Genomic DNA, 10,413 nt, shown 5'->3' on the forward strand with positions numbered 1-10,413 from the left:
TATGATAATCAAAATAGTAAGGAACATAATAATAGATTTTTTGTAACTCTGCATTGTATAATTTCAAGTATACTATTTGAACTACTCCCATTAATTTTTAAGAAGGTTACAGTCAGAAACTGCAAAAATTGTTATGAGTGAGCACCTCTAATTGCTCTCCATAATCTTCTGACCTTCTGCAGACCTACCTTTCTGTTCACATTTGAGTTTCTGGGTTCTTTCCTTTTCCTCAGTGCCCAGCAGTGGAGTATTTGCTACATGGTTTTCTTTCTGGCAGTTGTTTTCTCCTCTGTGAGCTTCTAGTGGTTTCTGCAATTGTCAGAGAGCACTTTTTTATGGAATCACAGAATGGTTTGGGTTGGAAGGCACCTTAAAGATCATCTACTTTCAATCCCTCCCATGGGGGCCATGCCTACTGTACTGTCAGGTTAAAGCAATGCTCTTGAGGTCAAAAATGTTAAAAGAGTTTTTGGTCGGGAAAAAGCTCCTGTTTACCCTGATGTGTTTTGTTTAATTAGAAGCTCTTGGGAACCCCCACAGTGTGTAATTCCATATTTGGGGGCTAGAAAAAAAAAGAGCTCCTTGGTCTTAACACAAAGGCACAAAGGCACTCTTGATTTCCATAAGGAACACACCAGAGGAAAGGTTGGTAGTGATGTCTGGCTGCTCCACAGAACAGTCAGACTGACAATTACAGTCTGAGAGCAAGGCAACCCCAACTTTTACATTTTCATGTATTGAGATGAGGTCACGGTGAGGCTGTAAATACCTGCATGACCTGAATGTGGAATAGGGAAACTTGGAAATCCTGTAAGAGATTGTTAAACCCCTGTGCTTCCAAAACTGGGGAGGCAGAAGAGCTTGGTGTTCACGTGCAAGGCACTTGTACACTCCGTGTGAGCAGAAGAGATTTTTGTACCCTCTTTCATTAGAAAGTGTAAGTATACTACCCTCTTTCCAAGAATTATTTTTTTCTTCCTCATTTTTTGAAAGGCTGAGTGGTCATAAATCCTTGAAGTAGAGTAGAGGGGTCACAAGCAATGAGCACAGTTTAAGCTTTCTCTGTTTTTGTGTGGAATTCTACAGTTTGAGGGAGATGCAATGAAAAAATGCAGCACTCCCTGCTCTAATAAATATTTAGGATCTTGTTCTCCTGATTGAAGAGCTTTGATACAGATTCTTGCCTTGCTGAGAGAAGTTGTGGCTTCTCTGTCACTCCAGGGAGCAAAATCATGGGACTGAACTCCTGAGAAAGTGGCAGGGAGGGACGAACCATTCCCTGAGGGTAACTGAGTGACATTACAAGTCCAGAAATCATAAATTTAAGTGCCTGCTGTTTTATGTCGCTTGATTGGGTTTTTTTTTGTTTCCAACCCTCATAATAAGAAAATTCTCCTTGCTATTCCTTTTAGGAGGTAAGTACCACCTATCAGCCTCATGGAGAGTCATTCCAGTGACACCTGGGATGAGAACACAGCTGGCTGATAAAACAGAGTTGCTGAGTTCAACAATTGAGCTTTTGGCTGGCTTGGTGCTAATTAGAAGCTTTAGTAGGTCACATGGCAGAGGGATTCCTATCATTAGCTTCTTTGCATATGTTTAAGTGAAAAAGTTCTCGAATAACAAGTTCTTCTTCCACAAATAGTGTTTTGGATGTTGGGGGTGTGAGGGGGGTTTGGGCTTTATTTTGTTTTGGTTTTTTTTTTGTTTGTTTTTTTTTTTTTTTTGGGTTTTTTTTTTTTTTTTTTTTTGTTTTGTTTTTTTTTTTTGTGGTTCTGGTTTTTGCTTGTTTTGTTGTTTGTTTTTTTCTTTTGTTGGGGTTTGTTTAGTTGATTGGGTTTTGTGGGTTTTGTTTGTACTGGGGTTTTGGGTTTGGGTTTGTTTTTTTTTTTTTTTTTTTGCTTGGAAATAATACTTTATCCCAGTTTTCTTATGAATTTAGGAAATACAGGAAAAAGATGTAGAGGAAAAAATAAGACAATAAATATTATCACACTGCCCTCCATTCAACAGTTTAGTGAGCTGTCTCCTTTCAGAACACGGGACCTTCTCATGGATTTTGACCTTCCTGATGTTGGAGTGCCAAGAATAATGACTGGAAATTGTGTGACCACCACATTTTAAATCTAAAGACCATGAAGTTTATCAGCAAGTTCTTAAAAAAGAAAAATTTCCAAAACAGGCAAATAAATAAATACTAACCCCAAAACCCAACCATCTTTGAATATCCAGGTTCTGGATGTCTAGCTTTAAATGTCATCAAAGCATCATTTTAATTTTTTTTTTTAACATTGGATTTCCCTGTTACATTCTGATGCAGCAAAACCTCAATGGTCACAGCAAAACCTAAAATGCCAGGTTTACAAGACATAGACACAGAAAATTATCGCCATCTGCATACTTCCATATTAACAAGGACTGCAGATTTTCAATTATTTGACTCCTGTGTGAAACAGACTAATTTTTAGGGAGAAAATATAAAAACCATAACTGGATAAAATCTCCATTAAAATTGTTGGTGATGGGGTCTGAAGTACTAAATCAGTCTGCAAATGTGCCTAGCAGTAGGAAAGATCAATCTTTTGCATATATACCTAAGTATAAATAAGAAAGAAAAATGCAGTGCCCTACGAATGTACAGATGGCAGAGTATGCCTTGCACAGAATGCACAGCACAATATCTCAGAAAAAGGAAAGAGTTTCAATTTTTTACAGTGGACCACAGGCCTGGGAGCTTGCCCTCAGAGATTTAACAAATAAGGGCATAGAAGAAGCCTTGCTATAATATTTAACATCAGATTTGAACCAAGCTGAACTAGTGGGGTACCTTTCACTGAGAAGATAATTGATTTTGTCTGGGGAATATATTAGATCTCATTTGTTTGGACTTCAGTGAAACATTCAATATGGTATGCATAGGAAATGCCAGTGATATTTAGGAAGAAAGGAATGAATATTATAATTGCACGATGGATAAGCTGCTGGCTACTTAAACACCCATTATCTTTTTGAAAGCTGAACTGTATTACTACAGAATATTTATTCATGGTTTTTATCAAGACTATTCAACACAGGCATTGTGGTGCTTTTTATTTATTTATTTTATTTTTTCTAATAAAATTTGATATAAAGTCAAATTAACAGTATGTGATGAAGTTTAGTGAAAATGTGGTAAATAGTGCACAGTGTCTTTCTAGTATCATGTAAGTGTAAAGTCTGGATTATATCTCCTTCTAATTTTCCCAATTAATTAATTAATAACAATTAATTATTTAAGGAAATAATTTTTAAAATTCTAAAAGATGTCAGTTACAGCCTTTACTGCCTGTGGGTCCTGGGCCATAAAAATATACCTGTGAACAAAGCAGGAAGGGCAATGAAAGGTTTAGGCAAAAATTACAATGATAACTTGAATAGAAATAATATTAAGTGAACATATCTAGACCAAAAATTAAAATGTTTCTAGCAATAAAACAAGGAAGATTCAGGAAGGAGTTGTATGTTTAGGATACCAAAAAGAGAAATGTATTCCATTTTAAGAGGTGATTTTTTTGTGAAGGGGATTATATGAGATGGCTGTTGGAAAACTGGTTTTGAGGCAATCCTTGCTTCTCATTATTTTTAATGTCTCTGTGTCTTACAATTACAGAGTTCTAAAATGTGCCTAAAGAGGCTTATTTTAGAAGACTTTTACTTACTGAATTACACCATGAGAAGTTTTACTGGTAATTAACATGCTCCCGACACTGCCGGAAATTAATTTCCACAGAGGCATCCTATGGCTGATGGGATCTCTGCTCATTTGTTGTGTCTGGTCAGCTTTTGGCAAAACTTCAACTTTGGGTACTTTCAGTGCAGGCAGGAAAAAAGGCACGTGCTTTTATTTTCTTTTGCGATTAGAAAGGTTTAGAGATCATAGATGAGTTTCACTTTCAATCAAGGCAGATTTACCACCTCTGAAAAATGATTAAATTATTCAGATTTTTGGCTTAAGCAAATGCCAGCTTTAGGCTTGATGCTAATATACGTTTCATTATCTGCTTATTTCCTTACTGCTTGTTTGCAGCTGTAACTCAAATTAGTATAGTCAAAATTATTTCAATAACTCTATCAAATTATGGATGTAATTATTACGGCGTGCATCTCAGAATGCAGCTTTATTTACAAAGGATACAGAGTTGATTAAAACAGCTTGAATTATGCTAACTGCAACACTGAGCTCTCTTTGCAAAACCATCTGAGGAGCACAGTAATTTGAGTTCAAGGGAGAGGCAGTATTACAAGAAGGCTAATGATAATCGTGTTTAAGGTCATTGGCAACTAAAGTACTTACTGTACAGGAGCCTTCTGTCACAGACAATTATAGTGAAGGGCCTTTGAATGGGGTCAAAACACTCTGAGTGTGTTTCTGTGACAGCTTTGTTCTTACAATATTTATTCTGGTTTATCTGTAGAGCAGTATTAAATTTGGAGTGTCACGAGCCAAGGGGCTCATGCAAAACTAAATTGACAGTATGCAACGATGTGGTAGTTACACCACAGCCTTTCTAATAATGGCACTGCCTTGTTAGATCAAAAGCATCCCCCAGGACCCAGGAGGCAGCACCAGTAGTCCTGTTCACGTGGATTAGGAAACCACTGTTGACTGCACAAAGCTGTCAGGAATAAAGAAAAGTCTGCTAGGATCATCTTCTTTTGTATCTGGCCATCAGCCCACAATAGGTATTTTTGAGTGGTGTCCGTTTTTTGCTTGTTGTGTGTCTATTTTGTTTCATTTCACTTTTGTTTGTGGGGAAGGAGGCAGTGGGTGGGTTACTTTAGCTTCATGTGTTCTAAATACCTCACAGCCTTCAGTTAGTTTAATCTCACCACAAAAGTCGATGGTTCTGTGAATATTTCAGATTCCTTCACAAGCTCTGAACTTTGGAGATTGTTGTTTATATTACCTGCTATCAAATAATGACAACAGTGTTTGATGGAACCAAGCAGGCTATAAATATACAATTATATTATTTTTTGTCTTTGAAAATAAATATATTATTATATTATTATATTATTGCTTGTCTGCTAAAATCAAACACAGAACCAAGAGAGGGTTTTCATGGGAACCTCACTTGATGTGAGCTTCCCTATTCTGTTTTTACAGCAGCCATTTTGCAAACTTCAGTCTTTGCAATTTTCATGAGAAAAATTAACTCACCTGGGTCCTGTCCTCTATGAGGATTAGTCAGAATTGAAAGGAAAGATTAAAAAAAATAGTCTATCATTTTGAAAACAGCTTTTTAATTAACATCTGGATGCACGGATTTAAAAGAACCTTACTATTATAATGAAAAAATAAGGAAACTCATAATAATGTTGATTCATCTTCAAACAGGTTTAGGATTAACTTTGAAAAATTGAGATAGCATTTGCAAATGTCTGACCAACTCCATTATTTGTCTGAAAGTCTTTAGTGCAACCTGATGTAATTTCAAGTCTTATGCTTATATCACAATTATGAACCAGACTGTCTTATCAAATAATAATTTCCATTATTTTACCCCTTTAGAGAAGTGAGGGAAATAAGGGCAGATTAGACAATGTATTTCCTTGAGCATGAAGTTCTCAACAGACTGTACACTCAGAAGACATGTGAAGACAGGAAGCAAGAAAACTATTTCCATGATGCAATACAAAATTTTTTTTAATACATTTGCCCCCTTCAGTCTTCAGCAAGTTTACTGGGGCTTTATTTAAAACAAAACAATCTGGGATAGCAAAATGATACTCTGTATAATGGATATTTGAAATTGAAAAATATAATTAATAAAAAAAGTAATTTTCCATCCAAGAGCCATAGTGACAGGCATTTTGTATTTTCTTTTTTACAGAACCTAAGATGAACATGCATTACTTTACATGAAACTTTGACCCACTTTAGCATGGATGTGCAGAATTATTCTACTTATTTAATTTTAAGCAACAACCAAGAAAAGCAAAATCTAAAGCACATACATTACAGTGTGCATTAGCCACAGACATAAAAAAAATCAACCACTCCTACTTTAGCAAATTTATACAGAATGCCAGGCAAAAAGATGTGCTTTTTTCCTAGTGTGTATAGGAAAAAAATGTTAACTGCACTTGCTGTTCCCTGGTGAATGAACATAATTTCCCTGTGTTTAAGCCTGAATACGTTTTATACTTTTTTTTTTTGCATTAACACAGACCCATTTACATGGTTTTGAACAGATGTCAGGCTCAAAAATAATACACATGGCCAGGGGTTTATTTTTTCATTAAGTGATCCATTTCCTTGTCCAGTGGGGGGCGGCGGGGGGAAGCGGGGAAAAGAGGAAAAGAGAAAACAAGGAAAAGCCTATCCTTTACTGCTTGGTGATAAAGGCTGAGCTGGGAGGGTAAAGCCATTCAAGGAGGTCTCACTGGAAGGTTTTGGGCAGCTGTGGGATGCACACACAGCGACTGGCATTTGGTTTCATCCTTAATGGTGCCATCTCCTCAGCACTGACTGAGAGGCATTAAATATTCATGAGTTTCTTAAAGGCTTTTGGGAAGAAAGTGCTGGAAAGGAGCATTAACATGCTGATCTCTTTTTTTTACTAGCCTGTGTCAACGAAGGCATATTAAATAATTAAGTCAATCTAAGCCATTTTTTGCACAGAAGGAGGTTGAGATTAGCAGCCCCTGTGTGCTGGGAGATGCCACCTTTTCCACTGCTGGTGCTTTTAGGCTAAAGAAAACAAACACAGAATGAAGGGGACAGGTTGAGTCTCAATTAAACAAGGCACTAAAGCACCATTTGTTCCATTCTGTGAGCCCCTGTGTTAGATTAGGAGCGCCTTTTTATGGCTCCAGATGGAAATGTGACCTCGTAAAAACCTCCCTGTAGACAATACGTTCTCAGAACTCCACCTATGAAAAGGCTCATGCAAAAATTAATCACCCTGAAATGACTTGGTTTGCTTGTGAAAATACTGATTCTCAAAGGGCTGTCCTCCCAATTCCTGCCTCCTGACACCTTGTGTGATATTTTCCTTTTCTGTGCTGAGCCTCGGAGAGTTGAGGCAGATGGCTCTCAGAGTCTGAGCATCAGAGACGCTGAATCTCCAGGAGGGTGCTTCAAATGCCTTGGGGCATTTGAATCAACAGGACGAGGATAATTTTAACTGAGTCAAAAATGGGCAAAGCATGCGTATCTGTCATGCAAACACATTTTGGGGAGGTCTACTCCTACAGACACATGCACACACACATGAAAAGGTCAGAACTACAGTCTGCAATCCATCAGGCACCCATAGGAATTATATTTTATGGTTTGAAATTTTATGCCCTCAATGGAATTGGGCTACAAAATGCAAAAAATTGCCTTGGAATAATTTTTAAACCTTATGTCATGTAGACATCTGGCTTAGTTTCCATCTTTAAATAGTATTTAACTGCTTGGACAAATTGGGAATATTTCATGTAGGAGGTTTAGAAACCTCTTTCTGTTGTAGTTCATATTTAGAGGTTGATACCACACATCAGAAGGTTCAAGGCTTTGATCTGTAAAAAGGAGAAAAGAAATGTAAAATATCTCTCTGACATGGCAGGTGATGGTTGGGCTATTAGCTGTTATGGATAGATTCAGGTCTCTAACCCTCATTCCTCATAGCAAATTTGACAGCTCTTACAGCAGTCCTGAGACAGACTGGAGGAGGGGAGAAATATTAGATGGGAATTGGTTTCCTCACAACTCTTCCAAATGGTTCTGTTGCAGAACAGAAAGCATTTGAAGTCTATCAACACATTTTTTCCCCTCAAATATATTTTTAATACTTGTTTTATTTATAGCCAACTCGTTAATTTCCACATATTTAACTGAGAACTCAACAAAAAACATCACTTAAAGGGACTGATTCTAACTGGATTTAAACCATAGTGAACAGAGAAAACAAAACAAAAAATAATACTGTATTATGACTTTATTAAATGCAATATTAGCTGTGTAAACTAAAATCCCTGTTTTAAGGATGATCTAAGACAACAAAAGTCAAGTTTGTTATGTGGCTGTCAAGTCAATAATTTTGTAACCAGGCTACTGGATGGAGAGGTTGCTTCTATGGGTGTTATTTTAGCATTTTCTAAACATGAGATTATTTCTATACCAGCCACAAGAGCACAGGTGCATATTAATAATGAGTCCCTTTTACTCAGCTTGTGATTTCTATGCAGCATTGTTACCTTCAGCTTTCTTTTTCATTAATATTTAAGGAGAAAGTCACTTCACTATGATATTCACATTTCAGTGAGATCATTCCTGAAATATTTAAAGTGAATAATGCAAGTTTCCAGAAATAGTGATAAATATAGCCTCAGTCGCCTGACCCCATAATACCTGCAGGTGGGGAAATATACTGGAGGCATTTTAAGATTCACATGCCAGATTGACCCCATTTTTTATATCAAGAAAGAGAGACAAACAAGGACAAAGCCATCAGAAGGTTGTCTGATGTATTCTGGCCACAATGAAGGTCTTTGCAATCGTTTTCTGAGAGAGGATTTGCAAAGAAAGAAATTTTCACTGTGACATTGGGGTAGAATTATAATCCCTCTGTGCTTTAGTTTTGCATCAGAAGTTGGTGATAATAACTACATCATATTGGGAAATGTGGATTTAGTATTTTTCATAGAATGGGAAGAAAATAATGAACTTTTTTGAGAGATGATCTGTTCTGGATGATCCTCAAATACATCTTGAAATACAGCTTTTCTTTATTGGAAAACTTAATTTCCTTTTTTCTTCCCCTAGAGAGAAAGGAAATAAAATAAAAATATATTTTATGCCAGAGGGTTTTTTTGGTACTCCCTTCCCTGCCTTTGTCTCATGAGTTTCTTTTTTACTGTAGTGTTTGCTTCATATTTTTTTACCTGATCGTGGCTAAATTACAGCCACTAAGGTAAGAAGTGAAAGTTTAAGAGATGGGTCATCATCCATCCAAGTGGGTCTAATTTTATAATGCAGAACTCAATCTGTCTGGAGCTGAAATGAAAGCTGTAAATGGCACCCTGAACTCTGAGCCCCGAAAACTTTCCTGACGGAGAATATGAATGTCTTCCTCACATTCCTTGTGTTCTGTGTGAGAGAAACACATAGAAAGTGACTGGGAAAATTGGATAGAGGACACAGAACTGGGCGGGGAAGTCACACACTGGAGGAGTGTGTGACATCAAATCCCTCTGATGGAGATGCCATCCAGAGGGATCTGGGCAGGCTGGAGAGGTGGGACTATGTGAAACTCCTGAAGTCAACAAAGCATAGTGCCAGGTCCTAACGCTGGGGTGGAGCAATCCCAGGCACACCCCCAGGTTGGGTGGAGGAGTGATGGGAGCAGGAGTTGTGAGTGGCTGTGAGTGAAAAACTCAGTATGAATTGACAGTGTGCACTAGCTGCCCAAAAAAGCCAAATGTGTCCTGAGCTGCATCCTGAGGTGCCTGGCCAGCAGGTTAAGGAGAGGGATTCCTCCCCTCTTCTCCAGTGCTGCCTCCAGCTCTGGGGCCCCCAACATGAGGACATGGAACTGTTGGGGCAGGTCAAGGGGAAGCCACAAAGATGAAAAGGGGACTGATGTACCTCCTGTGTGGAAGACAGACTGAGAAATTTGGGGCTGTTGAGCCTGGAGAAGGGAAGGTTCCAGGGCATCACCATAGCAATATTTCAGTATCTGAAGGGGGCTTACAGGAAAGCTGGAGAGGGGCACTTCACAAGGAACTGCATTGACAGGACAGGGAGGAATATGTTCAAACACAGTGAGGGGAAATTAAGGCTGTATATACACAAGAAATTCTTGGCTGTGAGGGGGGTGGGGGCCTGGCACAGGTTGTCCAGAGCTGTGGCAGCCTCATCCCTGGTGCAGGTTAGACAGGGCTTGGAGCAACCTGGGATAGTGGAAGATGTCCCTTCCCATGGCAGGGGGTTGGAACCTGATGATCTTTGAGGTTCCTTCCAAACCAAACCATTCTAGTGTTCTGTTGTAAGCAACCTGCTTTAAAATTATCTTGATGATCAAAAGAACAAATAACACATTTTGGGATATTTTGTTTTCCTGGTGGGTAACCAAAAAAGTGTTTGACTGAAACCTGTTTAGTGCTCAGGGAATCAAGTGGTTAAAGACAAGAAATTCTTGTCCTTACTGCTGTTCTGAGCCTGGATTTTTCTGGTTTCTGGGCTCTGGCTCAGTTTTAGCAGCTGCAGGTGTGAGACGGTGTGAAGCCTTTAATGAACATGTCTTTTGGTCATGACTGTATGAAGTATTTTGCACTCAGCAACTTCTTATTTGGCTGAATAAATAAAAAATTCTAAACAAACATCCTTTGAAAAGGCAAAAAGCTGTGTATTTTTGTTTGTGTTTTGGACTCAGCACTTACTAA

This window comes from Onychostruthus taczanowskii, unplaced genomic scaffold (genome assembly GCF_017590055.1).
Source record: "Onychostruthus taczanowskii isolate IOZ18803 unplaced genomic scaffold, ASM1759005v1 scaffold79, whole genome shotgun sequence".
NCBI lineage: Eukaryota > Metazoa > Chordata > Aves > Passeriformes > Passeridae > Onychostruthus > Onychostruthus taczanowskii.